Consider the following 21,501-nt stretch of genomic DNA (forward strand, 5'->3'; position numbering starts at 1 on the left):
AGGAATAATTGGGCTGGGAAAAAAGGCAGCAAGGAGAGTTCTCACTATGCACCCGCCTCAGTTGACGGTTATTTATTGGTGGAACTGGAAGCCAGTCCTCTCCAGGACTTGATGGTTGATATTGAAGCCACAGAGTGAGGGAGAAACTGACAGAGGTGAAGCCATTTCAGGGAACTGGACGAAGGTCAGGGAGAAAATTCGAAATAACAAGGAAGGCAATTTAGGAAAGATCCTTAACTGAATGAGGAGCCAGTGTAAATTTTGAAGTCTGTGGGTGGTGTGGTTGCACTCCTTCATGTGTGTGAAAACAAGGTTCTGAGAAGACTAGGCAACCCCAGGGGTAGCCATGGAGACTGCGGAAAACAATTCCAAATATGTGTGTTTAGTTTCAGGAGTTGGCTCATCTGGATCCCTTTGTAATTTAACAGTTATAGCAAATTTCTAAGTCAAAAAGAACCAGACTATTCCTTGTTAGGCTTATCTTTTCTTAGGGCTATTAATGGAAGTTCATCATTTTCCATTCAGTTTCAAATCTTGTATCAGAACACACGTGTGCTCACACAAGCACATGAGCGCGCACACACACACACGCACATGTACAAGGTGTTCTGTGGCACTCGATGAACCATGTCAGTACAGTACATAACAGCTGCAAAAAAAAAAAAAGTCTACGGCTGCTCCAAAATCACAGTGGGCAGTGTGTCACATATTGAGAGCGGCAGCTTCAGATTTCTGAGGCGGGCTGCCCTGAAGCAATCTCTTAATATTTATCTTGTAATATTTCCGTTAAAATTGACTTTCAAAAAGTAAGTGGAATGAAACTACTCATGAGTCACTGAGACTTTATTTTTAATAAACCTGGATATGTATGCCTCTCTGGGTTTTTAATTTCAAAAGAATTAGGCATCAAGACAAGTTAACATGACACTCATGTTTTTCCTCTGCAACTGAAGGTTTTTCAGTCTTGACCAGGAATCTCAAACTACCAATATGAAAATAGGTCTCTTATCAGGAATTGAGTTTTGCCCTAGAATTCTCAAAGTTGAATACAGTTTCCTCAGGGAAGAGTCTCCTTCATCCTCATTTAGAATCAATCATTGCCTCCTTAAACTCCTTCAGCGCTTGCCTGCATTAGACTATGGTGCTTTTCATCATCTGATTGGTTTTAGCAGTGTTTGTATACGTGTCTTTTCTCTTGATTGTCAGCCCCTGCAGGTCAAAAGCCATATCTTGTTTATCTTTCTACATCCCACTGTCCCTGCTGTAGTTTTCTTGCTCAAAGGAGATGTGCTGTTGAATTGCTTGGGAATAACTCACCCATCACAGAAACATAGGTTCTAAGTAATCTAGTTGGTGTTACTAGTCGTCTGAGGCTGCCTGTAGGTGTGAATGAGTTTCTCGTCTTCTTTGTAACAAAGAAGATATACTTTATGAAATAACGTCTAATTCTTTGAATAATGAGAAATAATATCAATGGATTAATCTTTTCTGTGGGGATTTTTTGTTTTTCAGGCTACATAATGTGTTATTCAGGGCAGCCTCAAAGATTAACAAAGAAAACGTGGTGACTCTGAGGAGGGTCTACCAGGATTACAGGAATAGGGGTTCACTCTTTGGGAGGAAAAAACAAAAAAGGGGAGAAAAATAGGAAATGGAAAGCTTCTTTATAGATTATTTTTAAGGTCTCAATTCTGCTAATGACATCCACATGACTTTATTTTAATTAATTAATTCACTTATTTATTTTCCTTTATGTCTACGTAAAGACTTCCTTGGTTTACTTCCCTAAGATGTGCATAGTCAACACAAGGAGTTAACCATATCAAGTATATATCTAGGGCCAGGATTCAACTTTCAAACACATCTCATCTTCTGCCTTTCATTGAATTCACATGCTTTTCAAATAATACAGAAATAACATTAGAAGCAGAGTCAACTCATATGAGTTCATTTTTCTTTATTTTGAAACTCACTGTGACTGACAAAGCCGCTGGCTTTGCATTTCTTACTTATACTCCCCACATTCTTGCACCCACTCAACCACTCAACCAGTGTTTGTGGAGTGAGCGCTTCATGCAATGCCCAGGGCTAGCCAAAGAGATCAACAAATTTCACAGTCACAGACTCAGGCATCAGTCAATGTAATGTTAGATTCCTATAATCAACTTAATTTCTGAGTGCTGTCCTTCCTGATACAGAAGTAGTCAAGGAACTTTGAAGTAAGCTCAGTCAAGTTTATGGATTTCTCGGTGTACCCAGGTTTGTATTTCACTTACTTTCTTAGTCTACTCTCTTTCTCTCTCTCTCTCTTTCCTCCCTGAGTTGATTCTGTCAGCCTCCATCCCTGTTGTAACCATTGAGATGTCTCGAAACATGCCTTCATTAGGACTTAAGTAATCTTTTGCCTAATCTCTTGTCATACCAACAGGTCATACTCTTATCTCACCAACATCTCATAAAATCCAGAATGGATCACACTACTACTGTATTTCACAGAATGAAGTGGAGACTCTCTAGCATTGCATTTGACAGAATCCTTGTCTAATGGAAGAAATAGCCATGTCTCCCACCCTGTCCCTTCACGGACTGGAAGCCAAGGGGTATATTTCTTTTGTCTCTTGCTTTGACTCTGCAACCTGACTCTTTTCTCCTGTATCTTGACTTCATTCCTTGCTGTCTGTTCTACACCAGCTCTTGTTGTTGTCAACTTCAACCTGGTATTAGGGTCTTGCTTCCAGATCACTCCTTTTACTTGATGGTTTATGTATTAGTCAGTCTGGGCTGCCATAACAAAATACTACAGACTGGGGGGCTTAAGCAACAGAAATTTATTTTCTCACAGTTCTGGAGGCTGGAAGGCCATGGTCAAAGCAATGGCAGCATTGGTTTCTCCTGAGGCCTCTCTCTTTGGCTTACAGATGTCTGCCTCCTCATCATGTTCTCACACGGTCTTTCCCCTGTGTGTGAATATCCTTGGTCTCTTGTGTGTGTTCAGATATACTGTTATAAGGGTACCAGTTAGACAGGATTAGGGTCTACCCTAAAAAAAAAAGAACCCTCATTTTAAACTTAATCACTTCTTTCAGGTCTTATCTCTGCATACAACTTCATTTTGAAGTACTGGGGGTTAGGACTTTAATATATGAATTATGAGGGGACTCAATTCAACTAATAAAACAGTTTGCTTTCAAAATTGTTGACCCGGGATGATAACCCATTTTTGATTAACCTGTTTACAGCAATGCAATAAAAAAGGCCTATATGCTTTCCATTGAAAATAATTCTTAACCTTTGGGGTTTTTTTTGTTTTTTTTTGAGACAGAGTCTCGCTCTGTCACTTAGGCTGGAGTGCAGTGGCACGATCTTGGCTCACTGCAACCTCCACCTCCTGTGTTCAAGCAATTCTCCTGCCTCAGCCTCCCAAGTAGCTGGGACTACAGGTGCACACCACCACGCCTGGCTAATTTTTGTATTTTTAGTAGGGATGGGGTTTCACCATATTGGTCAGGCTGGTCTTGAACTCCTGACCTTGTGATCTGCCCACCTCAGCCTCCCAAAGTGCTGGGATTAGAGGAGTGAGCCACCATGCCCAGCCTAACCTGTGTTTTTATAGAGTTCATTCACTGTAGTAGACATCTTCCAATTGTACTGGAAGATTATATATCAATTAGTTAACATCTCTAACACACATGAAACATTAACCTGGTGTGTGTAATTGTAGAAGATTTTCTTTTTCTTCCAGAAGAATTGATTACCACCAAAGGAAGAACACTAGATTTACTTGGTTAGTGCTTTGATATTGTATACCAAATCCTTTTTTTTTCCTGGAAAACAAATAAAATGAATGACACTATGGTTGGAACAATATTCATGCTGTGAAACTGTCACATGAGTTGGTTGATACAAAGTAAAAAGTAATTTAATAAATGATTTTTAAAGGCTACGTTGAAATTGGAAAAAGATTGAAAAAAAATCACTATTTTGGTGGAGGGGGTAATGCTTTTATGTATTTACATTTTCCATTTAGGCTGTCAAATGAAAAACAAACCCTGAGAATTCTAGATCAAAGGGACCTTAATATGATGAGTCGTCTAAGTGTGTTGAAGGATGGAGCTGCTGTTTCACTTTTAGCACAGCTTGAAGTCCAGCTTCTCCTCTCTGTGTTAGATAAAGTGCCTAGGAAGGGGAGGGGACACTTCAGAAGTCACTAATGATAGGAAACAGGATAATGAGAGCCACATTTACTCAGGGAACATTTTCATTAGACAGCTCATGACTTGAAAGCAGCAATCATTTAATAACCCTTTCTGCTTCTCTCCAGCCACCAGCCCCATCGCCCCCACTTCCACGTACATTTTTTTTTTAGTGACGATTCTTTTTTTCTTTATTTCTTCTAAAAAGCAAAACAAAACAAAAAACAGGCTACATGTGCAGAACGTGCGGGTTTGTTACATAGGTGTACGTGTGCCATGGTGGTTTGCTGTACCTATTGACCCACCCTGTAAATTCTGTCCTCTTAATCTCCCCTCCCCACAACAGGTCCTGGTGTGTGTTGTCCCCCTCCCTGTCTCCATGTGTTCTCAGTATTCAACTCCCACTTATGAGTGAGAACATGCAGTGTTTGGTTTTCTGTTCCTGTGTTAGTTTGCTGAGGATAATGGCTTCCAGCTTCATCCATGTCCCTGCAAAGGAAATAATCTCATTCCTTTTTATGGCTGCATAGTATTCCATGGTGTATAGGTACCACATTTTCTTTATCCAGTCTGTCATTGATGGGCATTAGGATTTGCTGTTGTAAGTAGTGCTGTAATAAACATACATGTGCATGTGTCTTCACAGTAGGATGATTTATATTCCTTTGGTATATACCCACTAATGGGATTGCTGGGTCAAATGGTATTTCTGGTTCTAAATCCTTGAGGAATCACACATTGTCTTCCACAGTGGTTGAACTAATTTACATTCCCACCAGCAGTGTAAAAGTGTTCCTATTTCTCCACAGTCTCTCCAGCATCTATTGTTTCCTGACTTTTTAATAATTGCCATTTAACTGGCATGAGATGGTACCTCATTGTGCTTTTGATTTGCATTTCTCTGATGATCAGTGACACTGGGCTTTTTTTCATATGTTTGCTGGCCACATAAATGTCTTCTTTTGAGAAATGTCTGTTCATATCCTTTGCCCACTTTTTGATGGGGTTGTTTGTTTTTTTCTTCCACGTACATTTTGAAGTTGCTTCGTTGTCCTGATTTTACTCTTATATCCTTAAAAATTCGTGACCAATTTAAATTGTACTTTTGTGAAGACCTATTTGATCAAGTGCAGTTGTTCCAATTGCTAAATGCAGGAAACAGAACCTAAATAGCGAAAGCCCAGGGTCATTTTTCTCTAACAGAGCTCTCTCCATTCCCAGTTTCCTTCTGGGTGAAAGACGATGTTCTGTGAGGCTGAGGCATGGGGAATGGATGTTTGATTCAATGTGGCAGTGTCTCTCTCCCTCAGCACAGGAAAAGAGGAATTTTGCATGATTTTGCCTTTTATATCATAAATGTTAACTTGAAACCTCAAATAACAGGAGGCCCTCTTTCAATCTCTGAATCTCGAATGTTGTCATATTATTTACAGTTAGAACAGACAGAGCCATCAAACAACACTAGCATGAAACCTTCTTCCAAGTCTCATTGCTGTGAATATCCACTCTTTCCTCCCAACTTCATTCTTTTCTGTTCGTGTGTCTTACAGGGGCCAGCAGATGAAGCTTCGCAATGTCAGGGAAAGGAGCATTTCTGTCAGCTGTTTCAAAATCCAATAGGAAGAAGTATTTTTCTCTTCTTGCTCTTTCTTCCTCTCTTGTGGTTTTGGCTTTCTAGCTTGGTTGTTCAACAGATCCAAGAGATCAGATGAGATGTTCTTTCCTGTCAAACAGGATCCCAAAACCTTTTGAGGTTTCTCAAGGACTTGTCTCTGTAAGCCGACGAGTCTGTTCTCCTTCTTCACTGTTGCCAGAAAAGTAATTAGGCCATTTTTCTAATTATAGTAATCTTCCCCAAATGGCATATAACTTCAAATCCAAATGGCATGTAAATTGGCCAGCAACATTCTGCCGCGAAACACTTTACCAAGACAGTTTGAACATAGGAGCTTTACTTTGTGTTAAGGCAAAGTTGTCTTCTCTGTCCCAGTTATGACTGGGTTTTCTTTCTCAGTGTCTTGCTCAAGACGTTTACAGTATTTTTTGTGTGACGAGCATGGACAGTTATTATTCCTTTCAATGGCATTTTGTGTAGAGTTGTGTCTGTGGTGGACAAATTAAACTGCTTTTGGAAAAAACCATTTTTTCTCAGTAGAGCAGAACAAGATTAAATTGTTCTCATGTTGCTATATAGACCAAAAATCTCTGCAGATAGAATGAGATTCTCTGTGTCACACAACACAGAACTAGATTTTTTTTTCCTAAGAATAATCTCTTGTAATTAGCTTTCTCTATTATGCTAACCAAGGAGAAATTAGGTCCTGCTGCTAAGTTCTCTGGTCTGAAATATGCTCACAGCACGTAAATTGCTACTTTTGCTTGTTCCATTTGTCAGAACAAAGTTTTCAAATAATATATCCTCTAGAGATTTGGTTTTTCTTTGCCTGATCACCCTCCTAGCTTTTCTGGAAGGGATTACTAGATGGGGTAAGTCCATGAGGGAGAAGTTTCTAGAAAATGAAACTGGGCACTGAAATAGTGAAGAGTAAGGATGAATTTCTTCAGGAAATGATGAAGTGGATTTCTCTGGGAAATGATGAAGTTATGGTGATTGAAAAGAAGGAATCAAACTGGATAGGAATTCAAGAATGAAAAATGGAGTTGGCATTTAAAGTGCAGTGATGATATGTCACAGTTACTGAGTGGCTTGTAGATGTTGCTTAACTTCATAGGCGCCAACTCAGACAAATTTATTCCTTCAGAAGAGCGCCATCAAACCATTAAAACCTGGGTGCTTATGAGCAGAAGAGAGTGCATGAAGCAAGTATTGTATCTACTAAATATAATTTCCGGAAAAATAACTTTTCACAAGTACAAATGCCCAAGTTATTTTTCCAGAAATTATATTTAGTAGATATGAGGCAGTGCTTTGGAATCTGCATTTTTGCAAGCTTCCTAGGTCATTCTGCAGAGCTGGTTCTTAGTCAACACTGTTCCCTATTGCTGTGGGGATTTTAAAGGATGGAGATTGGCAGATCAGCTCAGAGCCCAGTTTGAAGCCCATTCTACCAACTGAAGTAAGACAAGTGAATAATGCCATGTAGGCATGACATTATCAAATGCCTTAATATCAAAGGTAGGCACCTTAATATCAAAGGGACAGAGAGAGAATAAAAGTGTGGCCAATGTCAGGTGGGACAGATTAGAATTTTTTTTTTCTTTCTAAAAACTATTCAGGGTGGAATAATGGCCTGCTAAAATGAAAATTAGATGGTTGAGAGCCATGCCATGAAGTATTTTAAGGGGGACAATTATTTAGATTTTCAGCAGAGAATAGTAAAAGGAGTGGAACTATAAATGGTTTTAAAGAGAATAAGATATAAAAATGTACGTTTGAAAAAAGGGTACCATTTTACAGTTGGGAAAGGCCTTAAGCCCTATTCTTAGAGATGTTAAAAATATTAGAATTGGGGACTGGCCCTTCTGAAAGAAAGAGGACTTTTTTTGGAAACAAAATCTATACTATCATTATTTCTGTGGATCATCACCACAATATATACATTTCTTTGGCCACTGTCTGAATTCTGTTGTATCCTCCTCAGACTTCTAGTTAATCTCTCTCCTGGATTATATACCTGAAGAGCCTTAAAAAGTCACTCAGGAAAAGAATGCTCATGTCAGTGAACCATAGAGACTAAATTTCTTCCTTGGCTAGAGGTAAAAAGGGCAAAGGAACCTTGGATTTATTTAAATTTGAAATATACTTTTGCATAAAAAGTAACTTTCCAACCAACATTTCGTGTAGTCTGTTTGTAGTCACGTGCAGTACATTCCTCTGGGATATAAACTTTTAATAAAGGTTCCTTTGTTGCAGTACTTTTATGTTCAAGAACACCCTTATGAGAAACCAGTTCTTTAAAGGGGCATATAAACTTGTAATAGAAATGCTACTGAATTTTAGGAACCTACTTCTTCCAATAATCCCCATATTCCCTGCTTATCATCACCCTCATTAATCAACAGAATAGTCCAGTGAGACTGGTTTTTTTAATGGAATAATTATAATTTGTAAAGGGTCAAAAGGGATATGAATATAAAAAGATTGCAGAAAGTTTCCTCAGCTCTGCTGTCTTAATTCCTAAATAACCTTGAAGGGCGGTAAGGCAGTACACTAGGAAGAATAATTGTCAAGCTGAGATATCAGATCACAACTTCTGGAACCTGCAAATGTTACCTTATAAAGAAAAAGAGTTATTGTAGAGTTGATATAGCTAAAGATCGTGAGATGGGGATATTGTCCTGGTAACTGGATGTACCCTAATTCCAATTACAAGTGTCTTTTTAAGAGAGAGGCAGAGGGAGATTTGCTACACAAAGAGGAGGCAATGGGACCACAGAGGCAGAGATTGGCATCATGTGGCCACAAGTCAAGGAATGCTGGCAACCACCAAAAACTGGAAAAGAAAGGAACAATTTTTTCTTGGAGCCTCCGCAGAGAACATGGCCCTGTGGTCACCTTGGTTTTCACTCTGTGAAACTGATTTCAGACTTCTGGTCTCCTGAATTGTGAGAGAATACTTGTCTGTTGTTTTGAGATTTCAAGCTTGTGTTAATTTGTTATAGCAGCCCAAGGCAACTAATTCAGGTAGTGAATTCTTCCCAAACACCCTTCTTTTGACTTGTACCCTGGTTTGCAGCACAACAGTCATCTGAGAAACTTAAAAATTTTGGATTCCTGTGGCTCATCACAGGTATATAGAGAATCAGAATTTTTAGGAATAGGATCCAAGGATCTGTATTCTTCACAAACTGCCTAGGTGAGATTCTGCTGTGCACCAGGTTTGATAACCATTTCACTAGGATGCTCTATTAGTTTCCTATATCTGCTATAAAAATCACCACAAATGTAATGGCCTAAAACAACACAAATTTATTCTTATGCATTTCTGAAGGTCAGAAGTTCAAAATTAGTTTCATTGGGCTAACATCAAGGTGTCAGCAGGGCTGATTACTTCTGGATGTTCTGAAGGGAGGATCTGTTTTCTTGCCCTTTTCGCTTCTAATGGCTGCTTATACTCCTTGGTTTGTGGCCTCTTTTTGCCATCTTCAAAATGCGTCACTCCGGTTTCTGTTGTGTCATCACATCACCCTTTGACTCTCACTTCTGTGAACCTCTTATGAGGACCATTGTGATCACATTAAAGCCCACCTAGGTAATCCAGGATAATCTTCTCACTTTAAGATCCTTATCTTAATCACATCTGCAAAGTCCATTTTGCCATATGAAATGACATTTTCAGGTGCCTGGAATTAGGATGTGAATACATTTGGGGAGCTATTATTTTCAGTTCACTACAGACCCCATGATAACACCTCATGTAGAAACCATAGATGTAAATGAGCTTCAATAACAGGGGGTCATGCTTAATTCATGTTGTATTCACCTGCCTTTTTTGTGCTTATTTTTTTAAAAAGGCATTTGAATAAAAACATTTACATATGACTATTATCTTTGACACTTCAGTGGCAGATAACAAAACATGCAAAACTGCTGATTTCACAAAAGTGTTATTATTACAACATTACGAATTGTTTTATTTGAATCTATTTTTGCCTTTGCTTGAAACTCTCTCATGAACAAATTAATTTAAATGTTGAGAAAAGGGGAGTGGCCAGAAGGGAAACTTTTCACATTCCAAGTTCTCATCATTCACATAAATACATGTTATAAGTAAAAGCACAATTCTTGCTCTGCAAATGTAGGTTTAGGCCATCCCAAACAAAAATTCACATAAATAAAAACTGAGCATTACTATGCAAATATAATCATAAGACAAGCCCTCAAGGGCCCCTTTTCTAACAGTTTACCCCTTCTAAGCACTTCTTTATGAAACTTCTCAGGCTGTACTTCCTGTATCTTTTATTTAATACAGAATTCCATATTTGAAGTAAGTGGTAATAGACACCATAGAACATGTAAATGTACATGTAATGTACATTTCTTTACATTTTATGTTGATTCTGTAGTGATGTCTCCTTTTCTCATACCTCATAGTAACAGCTTGTGCTGTTTTTTAAATTAAACAATCTTACAAGGCCATACATTTTCAATAGCTGTATCCCACAAATTCTGATATGTCTTATTATCATTTAGTTGAAAGTATTATTTATATAAATTGCTTTTTTATTGACCCATGGATTATTTAAAAGTATATTGTCTATTTCAATCCCTATATACAATATATATCCTTAATCTTTTAGAGACCTTAAATTAGTATATTTTTCATTTCCAAATAATCCTGAAATTATGGCACATGTTATTTCATTTACCATCACCTTTCTTCTTTTGTGCTATAATTGCCATATATTTTAATGAAATTTTTTTTCCTGGATATAGAGTAGGAGCTTGATGATGATTTTCTTTTAGCACTTTACAAGTGTTATTATGTTGCCTTCTGACCTTCATCATTTTTACTGAAAACTCATTCATCAGCCCTGGTGCTATGAATATTTCTTTAAAAGTAGTGTGTCTTTTTCCTTTGGCCACTTTTAAGAATTTTCCTTGTTGGATGTGCCTAGGTATGCTTTTCTTTATATTTGAACTGCCTGAATCTCATAATATGTTTTGAATTCATAGTCTGAATATTTTTATCAGCTTTACAAAATTGTTATTTAGGACCTCTTTAGATATTGCTTTTGGTCTAGTCTCTCATTCTTTTTCCGAGACTCTAACTGCATAAATTTTAGGTCTTTTCACATAGGTTTTGTATGTTTCTTATATTGTTTTCTGTATTTTTCGTCCTCTTTTCTTTCTATATTTTAATCTTGATATTTTCTACTCATCTATGTTCAAATTCTTTTTCTCTGCGTTGTCTAATTCGCTATTACATTCATCTATCCCATTCTTAGTTTGGGCTATTTTCTAGAATTAAAAATTTATCTTTAAAAAACTAAACTCTAGTTCTTTGGTCAAATTCTCTATCTTTGTTTCTATTTTTTTGAGCATATTAATTATTGATATTTTCAGTTTTTTCTTAATAATGTCACTATCTGGGTTACCTTTATATCGTCCACACACTCACCCCAATTTTTACTCTCATGATTCTGTTTTCTGGCTTCTTGGTAATTGTTAAATGAATGCTGGACATTTGTATAAATATTTCTAGAAGCTCTGGCTTATGCTTTATTCTTTCAGAGAGATTTTAATTTTCTTCTAGAAGGCAGTTGAGGCACAGGAAAATCACCTTGATGCAATTGGGTCCCAATTTCAGCTTCACCTTTACCCAAGAGTTTAGTCTTTCAGTGGTATCATCAGAAAGCCTGAGGTTTTTATCAGTGCCTTTCTTTATAGACAGAACCCATAACCCAAATTAATTTTTCCCCAGACTGCCAACATCTCTACTTTTGAACATTTTAGCAGTTTCTTTCTGATATTTTATTCAGCAACTTGCACTATACTGTTAAGGACTCAGCAAATAGCCAGATGCAGTGGTGCACTCCTGTAGTCCCAGCTCTCAGGAGGCTGAGGCAGGAGGAGCCCTTGAGCCCAGGAGTTAAAGGCCAGACAGGGCAACATAGTGAGAACTAGTCTTTAAAAAAATACAAATAACAAAAAGAGTCAGCAAGTAATTTGAAATGGAAGTTGCACATAGAATTTTGAGGTCACTACTGCATGGTTCTCTTTTCTTCAGTAACTTGGCCCCTCAAGTCCTGGCTGTGTTGGTATCTCTGAACCCCTATTTTTGTTTCTTCAGTTTAGAGATGCAGTGAGAAGTATTAAGCCACTCCTCTCTGTTTTGATTCTGTCTTTTAAACTGCGAAGTGGCAAATGTCCCAAAGGAACAAAGCAGTAGGCTAAGGTAGGGCTCCTCTCTATTTACTCCCTTCCCTGTAAGAGTCTGGCTCTTTAGGTCTTGGTTGCTTTGGCTGCTTTCCAATGCTTTCAAGGTGCTTTTTATATATTTTTTTGTATTGTTTTTCTTTTGGAGCAGATTAGTTTGGTACAAGCTGTTTTATCACAGCCACAAAAAAAAAAAAAAAAAAAAAAAAAAAAAAGAAACCTCCAGTTATTAGTTTTCTTAACCTGGCATTTCTTCAACTTATTTTTATAATAGGAACTTTTTTTTCTTTTGGTCATTGGATGAGCATTTCACAGAAGATCGTTTAGGAAACACTCCTGTCGTGTGTCAGTCTATTTACCATTTCTCAAATGCGCAAAAGTATTTCGTACTTTCATGCTATTGAACTTCTTTCCTCACTGCCCGGAATGACCATGCCCATACTTCTTTTGTCTGCTGAAATCATACCAAACTCTACTTCTTTTATTAAGGATTCTGTGATTCTCTGAAGTTAAAGAAAAACCATCCCAAATGCCATTAGATTCTGTGAGATTATTTTTTCTTTTTGAGGTTATTTTTTCTTTTTCTGTATAATGGGAGCCATGTAAATGATAATTTTTCTTTATGGGCCACCAGGAGTTTCACTTTAATAAAATTTAATAATAAATGTATTAAGTCTATTATTTGTGTTGTTCTTAACTATTCTTGAGCTTTTATTCTGATTGGTATGTTCTCTAACTCTTATTGTGTAAGTATTTGTTTTTTATATAGGGTCCTATAAATTTTTACAAATACTTTATAAAAAAGACCAAGAGTAAACAACAATAATCAAACAAAGCAAATTTCTTCTCAAGGCCATTTCAGTTAATCAAGTTGAACCTCATTTTCAATCATTTATGACTTATATTTTTCCACAACTAAATTGTAATTTTATTGATGGCATAATTATTTCCTTGCCTAGAACATACACTTGGGGAACAAAACATTGTTTAGGTTAATTTTGTGCTTTAGATTATTACAGTGGTATGAGCAGACTCTTTGGGACCCAGATTACCTGGTTTGATTCTCACCTCTACCTCTTACTGTTGGAGATCTTGGACAACTTGCTGAAATCTTTTGCCTTATTTTATTCATATTTAAAATGGTCATTTGTTTGCTCTAGATTAAATAAATGGAGATATATATATATATATATATATAGCACTTAGAAAAGTATCTGGTACACAGGAACTCCTCAAAATATTACATAGGCAATTTGAGAAATTGTTCTAGTCTAATATTTGAAATGGTAAATTTTATAAAATTTTTTCAAAGTGCTAGAAGTTATGAAACAGCCCTGTAGTAATGTTCAAAATTTGCTAGCATTGCAGTCATGTAGCTGTTACTATAGAAAGTGAATAAAGATACAGTTGCATTAAGAAATACAAAAAATAACTTCTTCTAAAGCTTGCATTTTAGCTTCCTTATACTGGTGGCAACACTTTCAGAAGAAGTAATAGGATTAGAATATTAGCATGCTAACGCATTATTAATCAATGATTAAGCATGCTGTTTTTAATGTGTCAATGGTAAGTTTAGAAACCCTGGTAGGGTACTGCTAACTTAACTAAAAGTCGTAAAATATGATCTGTGTATTACTACTGGTTATGATCACTGGCATTGTTTTAAGAAATAATATTAGTATGTTATGATTGTGTTTGGCCGTAGTAACATGCAGATCCTTCCTTTTCCTGAGTTTACACTTTTTTGTTTTCTTTGAGATGGAGTTTCACTCTTGTTGCCCAGGCTGGAGTGCAATAGCGCAATCTCGGCTCACCACAACCTCTGCCCCCCAAGTTCAAGGGATTCTCCTGCCTCAGCCTCCCAAGTGGCTGGGATTCCAGGCATGCACCACCACACCTGGCTAATTTTGTATTTTCAGTAGAGACGGGGTTTCTCCATGTTGGCCAGGCTGGTCTTGAACTCCTGACCTCAGGTGATGCACCGGCCTCGGCCTCCCAAAGTGCTGGGATTACAGGCACGAGCCACCACTCCCGGCCCTGAGCTTACACTTTTGTATGAATTCTCTGAGGGAAATTTGTGCCTCAAAAGTGCAAGGTCAAATAATTTTATTATCAGCTTAATGTTGGATCTAATCTTCATTGTAGGACTCTATTAAGCAAGACTGGAGGTTTCTGTTTTCTATACCAGGTAAGCCTAAAGAACAGTATTACAAAGCCAGACAATAGACCTTTGCCTATTTTCCTTTACTCTTATGATGACAAATTTTGAAACTTATCATCTTGGGCTGGGTGTGGTGGCTCATGCCTGTAATCCCAGCACTTTGGGAGGCCGAGGCAGGCAGATCACTTGAGGTTAGGAGTTTGAGACCAGCCTGGCCAACATGGCAAAACACCGTCTCTACTAAAAATACAAAAATTAGCCAGGCATGATGATGCATGCCTGTAATCCCAGCTACTCAGGAGGCTGAGGCAGGAGGATAACTTGAGCCCGTAATATGAAGGTTGCAGTACGCCTTGACTGTGCCACTGTACTTCAGCCTGGGTGACAGAGTAAGACTCTGTCTCAAAAAAAGAAACTTATCATCCTAATGGAAAAGAAGACACACTTGCAACTACCATAGAAAACAAAGACAGAGTGAGTAAAAGCATTTGACCATCTGCCTAGAGCCTGGGAATGGTCTAGGTTGCTGGCCTGGGGTTTCCCTAAGATAGGAGTAGCCTTAGCCGGTGAGAGAGAGTGCATAAAGATTTCAAGGAAAGCAAGATGACCAGGTCTTTGGAGTAGCTTGGGCTCAACCAGTTCTGACCCTCATGTAAAGAAGAGAATTGGAAAGTGAAGTCAAAGAAATAGGTGCTTAGGCCTTGTCACTGGCCTTACTAGCATTCTGGCTGCATGAGTGGAAGAACAAGAAGGGTGGGAGAGTAAGAAAAAGACACAGGCATTGTTCTGATGGTCAGTGAGACCTGGGATTTGTTGTAGTCACCCGGGCTTCTAGAAGGAAAGCAATCTAAAAAATGAAGTGTTGTTCTGATAAGTGTAGAAACCTAACTTAATGTTGTCTCCACTCACTAAAGCAAAGGTGAAAACACTGTCCTGAATCTGACTGGTCCAGGTTAGAATTGCAGAGGATACCTTGTCTTAGGTCTGGAAACTTTATTGTAAAGGAGTGAAAAGGGAGTGGCTATTAAAGCCAATAGATGTTTTATAATTTAAAAATGTCTTTTATGTATGGTGGAGCCCTGTTATCAAAGCCCAAATTATCTCATTGAAAAAAAAGCTACATATACGAAATTGATAGTAAATGCTTCCAACAATTTATTTTATCACACACACATTCACAAATGTGCACGTGCACACTGGTTCATTGAGCAATATTTTGTTATATTGTGAAGCTTCTATCAATATGCATGTATTAATTGGAGTTCAAATTTTTTGAAAAAGTCATTATTCATAGTCTGCAGTTTCTAATTTTATTTTTTAAAAGGTGCAGTGAGCTCTTAAATACATTTTTAGAGTAATATGAATTCAGGATCTTTCTTTTTTTTTTCCTAAAAGTTATTGTTGTTTTACCTACGTTTAGTTCAATAGAAATTACTAATTTTTAAAATCAACTCATCTTTATATTTTTCAAAACACTCATATTTCAATGTTTTTTCATATTTACATTGCATCACTTATAAATTTAAATTGCATAATTATGATAAAGTAGGGTAGGTATGCGAACAAATACAGCAGATTTTTATTATCAGTCCTTTAAGGAGCAGAAGTGCTTCTCAGTTCTGACACTCTAAGGACTCTTGGACATTTTAGAGTGAATGAGGAATATTGATTAATGGGGGTAAAACATATATACTAACAGAGTGTAAACAAGAAAAAGATTTCAATAATCTAACATTTTAGATAAGTTATTTGCAAGTGGAAGTTGATTGTGATATAGTTTTCAAATCTTGTGCAAAATCCAGTGGCATTTTGTCTACACCGATTTTCCTGAGGCACTTTCTGCACAAATGCACACAAGTACGCACCTCCTGTCCCTCAACCTTCTATATAATCTTTTAGATCTGGCAAAATATTCCCTAAGGCTAGACCAATTTTGGCTCAAACCAGGTCTGAGCTGCTCTTTGGAATTTGGAAATATTTATATCTAAATTTGAGTTGGTCACATAGTCCAAGTTGAGGGAGTATAACAGAATGCAGTCAGGTATGAGAGCCCAGTCTGTGCAGCACCCTAATAGGAAAGACACAATGGCAGGAGAGCATCATTAGTGCTTGAATATGTGCACATATTCACCACTAGCTTTTTGAAGCTTGTCCCTGTTTTTTGTGGTTGTCTTATATATGTAGCAACTAGCTTTCTCTATATTTGGCTGTGATAGAAAAGATAAAAGGTAGGGGTTTTAGATGATTTTTAATGCAATCTGAAGTTAGAAGCAGAACGTTAATAAAACATGGCACAGTAGAAAGCTTTTTCAATGAACACGTTCAGAATAAGAATTTCTGTCTCATGTAGTCACTTACTCACTTAGCAGCGCTGTCAGAGTCTGAAGCCTGTGTGGGTGGCAGCTTCCAGGGAATATGAATATACATGAGCGTGTGAAAATAGGGATATTAAAGGTAGCTAAAACCTTGAGTCATTTTTTTGTTTCTATTTTCAACTTGGCCCTTAGGATAAAGCTGCACAACACATTTAGGGATACCAAGTAGAAAACAAAATAACTAGAGTGTGCTGGATATTCCTAAACTTTATTAGATCTAAGAAAGCATACAAAACATAGTGATAAAAGAGCGAGTGAGCTGTGTTTTAATAACTGAACATTGAATATTAAAGAGAGACTAGCAATGTTTATATGGATTTTCCTTGGACTTTCCTGTGAAGTATTAAATAGTTTCCACCCCGATTTTCTTGCATTTAATAATTTGCAATCAGTTCATTTATTCATTCACTGAGTAAATATGTAAACACCTTCTATCTGTGATATTGCACTATCCCAAGTCCTTTAAAATCTGATTAAACAGCTGAGGGGAACAGGTAATGGTAACAGAACATGAGCATGGTCTAAGCAAATATTGCAGGAGAGAAGAAGTGAATTGGCACCAAATAGTCAATATTTCTTCTTGGCTCAATGCAACCTAGCATTACAGAGAGGGAGGACTGACGGTGACAAAGTAATCCTTTTATCACTGTGTCTTGGAGTTTAAGTATTTACTTTTCCATTAGGAATTAAAGAAGGCTAAATTTATATTTTATAGCTTACAACTTTTAGAAAGGAAACTCTCCTTGAGCACAAGCAACTAAGGCTTTTATTATTTTTTTCTAGGACCAGAGTTCCTTGTACTTATGGTTGGTTGGCATATGCCTGGCCTCCTGGAGTACGTGCTGTTAGTAATATGCAGTTTAGAAGTAACAGAAACTAGCTGTGAATCAGCTTACACAACTGGAGGAAAAACAATCAGTCATGACAGCAATAATTAGAATTCATCAAATTATATTCATATTCTCTCCTGTAACTTCTTTATTCTAATAATCTCCAATGCACATTAAGAGATAATTAGAGAAGAATTGTTCCATCCAACTGACATTTAGTTACTTATAAGCCATTGAACTGCTAGAGGCTGAGCTATGCTATCTTCTACAGTAGTTCATAATTAAGATGTCATAATGCACAGAGACATTGTGTATGTATCTTTAAATGTGCATAGGACTTCATACTATATATTTCATTATGCCTGGAAATTTTCTACATTAACCTACCTTTTTCCCATTAGTTTTAAACAAGGAAAAAAGAAAAGCAGCAGGAAAACAGTGCAAATAGACTCCCCATTTTACCCTGTGAGTTTTGGAGAATTTAGTCTTCACCAATGGCCAGATAGAAGAGTAAAAGTTGATTTTCCCTGGTAGATTTATTTAGAATCAGCCTGGAAGCAACTTCTGACTTTTATTTTGTGGATGAGAGAGTCCCATGACAGTGAATTAAGTGAAGTATGAAGGTCTTGGGTGCTAAGCCCATGTCCTGCTGCTGAGCTGAGTTTGCTTGGTATTGCAGAGTAAATTGAAGCCAGTATAACAAGTCATTTGCACAATGTTAGACTAAAAATGCCTTTAAAAATCAAAGCACTCACATAAAAAGATTCAACTAGAGAAATAATGGGACTCAATTTTGATGATCAAGATAATCATAGAAGATTTTAGGAGGGCAGCACAAACGTCTCACATGATGAAGAAGGAGACAGATAGGATGGGAAGATGGCTGGATTCTCGAATAGGGGAATGAATAAAGAGAAGTAAGAACTTTGAAATGGCAGTCTACTTGAGATCTTACACATAAATGCATGTTTGTGGGAAAAGTCTACTGCTTGCGAACACATTTGTTAGTGAACCAAAAATGCCCTGTGGGTTAAAGCATTTCCCCACCCATCAGCAATTGAGGACAGCAAAGTACATGTTTAAAAAGGAAATTAAGTTCAATAGCTTCTGGTATGTTTGAATGGGAACATACATCATTTTTGCAAAGCTTCAGTGATATTCTTTAAACTGACAGCAGATCTGGCCACATTTCCTTCAGTTTCACATAATGATTGAACTTGTGAACTCTCCTGGTTTCAGACATTTCAATGGTGTTGGCTCTTTTCAAACCTTCAGCTTGGAGGACTTCTCATAAATTGTATTTGTTTTTATTGTGAATTAAAAAATTTTTTTTATTCAGTTGCTCATTGTTGGTGAAAGCAATGGAAAAAGTTACCATTCATACCCTTGGTCTTTTTGGGTTAAATGACGTCACCCAGCACTGATTGGGGTGGGGGTGTGTGGGGAAAGCGATGGAAAGAATACTGTGAATCATACACAGGCTACAGGACCAGGAAGATGAACGCTTGCATGTCTGGCTGTGAGTAGCTCCAAAGAGAAATTAAAATTTCATTTATTTTCAAAAGAGGGACTATATCTCTTCTGAATACATTAGAATGTGGTTTTTACTCTCATTGTGACAGTCTTACCCACTCATACCTGTCAAGAACACATTCATTTCTAGGAAATGGTGTTTGGAATACTTGGAAGAAAATCCTCTTTGCTTCTCTATGGAACTATCTCTTAGCTATCTATGCAAACAAAGAATGGCGTTCCCTTGCTTTCATTTTACACCTGCATTCTATATGATAATGGGTAGTGTATGAGCATTTCAAAAAACTACCCACAGTATTTCAAATTATTATTAATTGTGTGGAAGTATTTTTTCCTCTCATTAAAGAATTTCCAACTATATATTTACATGGCCTTGAGTAATTTCAACATTTTTGGTTACGTACTTTTATCATATGTCATGCATTTTCACCATCCAGATAATCATTTATTAGGAAGCTGTGAAAAAGACCACCTTATGAATACCTACTGTACACTGAGGACTTTACATGGGTTATCTAAGTTAATATTCATAATAACTTGAAGAGGTAGACATTATTTTTATTTTATAAATGGCTACATGACATTTGTCTAGTGTGTTCAACAAGAAGTTTTTAAATCAGGATTTGAATAAAGTCCTTTTCTTCCCCAAAGCCTAAGAAAAAGATGAAAATAAATAACTCATAATCTCACACCCAAAGGCAAACACTGGCAGCATTTTCTTATATAATTTATACTTTTTTAAAAGCTAAAATAGATGTCTCACCCTACTCCCCCCTCTCACAGTTAGGGTCTCTGTCAGCAACAGAATTCCAATCAGATGGTTCAGTTGAGGAGACCTCAATGGAGGGATGATTTGTCGAAGTGTGGATAGGGCTGCCGGAACCAGCAGCGGGGGCTGGGGTCATAAGGAAACTGAGATGGCAGCCTATTACCTCCCTAGCCTAAGAGGATCTGGCAAAAAATAATGTCATTGAAGCCCAGTGAAAGCTGGAATACTGGAGGAGGAGCTTCACACCAGGAACTGTAGTCTAGAAGGGATGCAACCACTGCCACAGCCACAGAGCAAGACTGGAAAGAAATAACCTGACCTCCAACTCTCTCTGCCTCCTCTCATTTTAATCTCCTTTTGGTCTTCTTATTGGCAGAAGCTAGTGGGAAGCCAGTCTTGATGGGAGCCCAGGTGCAGGGTTAGCCTCTCAGAACACAGAGAAGGGCAAAGAATTGTGGAGGAGTGCAAGTGGTGAAAAGCCAACAGAAGGTTTTCCTATGCATAATCGTTTTCTGTTTCAGTAAAATGAACATTTGTAAATGGCTTAATAGCACTTTGCCACCTGGATATGTCGTAATCTTTTACAATGGAATATTTAGGTCATTTGAACATTTATTATTATTATAATTAATGCTATAATAAACATCTTGTAGATAACACTTTTGTAAATATCTTTTATTATGTCCTTTGAACAAATTCCTGGAAGATGAATTGGCATTTGAAGGTCTTTGCATTTTTGAGATGAAATGTAATACAACATAATGTGACCCTCAAGTATGCAGACTCTTGAGGACAGATTTTCCACGTTCAAATCTTGGCTTTGCCATTTACCAGCTGTGTGGCCTTGGAAAATTAATTAACCTCTCTGAGACCCAGTTTCTTCCTCTTTAAAACTAGGCTAATAATAACATACAGCAATTTTTAAGACTAGTTAGTAAATGCAAAAACAGATAATACTATATGATTTATAATTACCATACAAATAAATATTAACTATTGTTATTTGTAAGACAACTTTTTTTTTTTTCTGTTTTGGGATGGAGTCTCACTCTGTCACCCAGGCTGGAGTGCAGTGGAGCAATCTTGGCTCACTGCAACCTCTGCTTCCTGGGTTCAAGCGATTCTCCTGCCTCAGCCTCCTGAGTAGCTGGGATTACAGGCAGGTGCCACTGTACCCAGCTAATTTTTGTGTCTTTAGTAGAGACAGGGTTTCACCATGTTGGCCAGGCTGGTCTCGAACTCCTGACCTCAGGTGATCTGCCCGCCTTGGCTTCCCGAAGTGCTGGGATTACAGGCATGAGCCACCGTGCCTGGCCGACAACATATTTTGAAGGGAACACTTCTACACTGCTGGGAATATAAACTAGTACAACCACTATGGAAAACTGTGTGGAGATTCCTTAAAGAACTAAAAGTAGAGCTACCATTTGATTCAGTAATCCCACTGCTGGGTATTTACCCAGAGAAAAATAAGTCATTATATGAAAAAGATGCACAAGCATGTTTATAGTAGCACAATTGCAAAAATGTGGAGCCAACCCAAATGCCCATCAATCAATGAGTAGATAAACTGTGGTGTATATGTACAATGGATACTACTCATCCATAAAAAGGAATGAATTAACAGCAATTATCGCAACCTGGATGGGATTGGAGACTATTATCTAAGTAAAGTAACTCAGGAATGGAAAACCAAACATTGTATGTTCTCACTCATAAGTGGGAGCTAAGCTATGAGGATGCAAAGGAGTAAGAATGGACTTTGGTGACTCAGTGGGGAAAGGGTAGGAAGGGGAGAGG

The sequence above is a fragment of the Macaca thibetana genome, chromosome 11 (genome assembly GCF_024542745.1).
Source record: "Macaca thibetana thibetana isolate TM-01 chromosome 11, ASM2454274v1, whole genome shotgun sequence".
NCBI lineage: Eukaryota > Metazoa > Chordata > Mammalia > Primates > Cercopithecidae > Macaca > Macaca thibetana.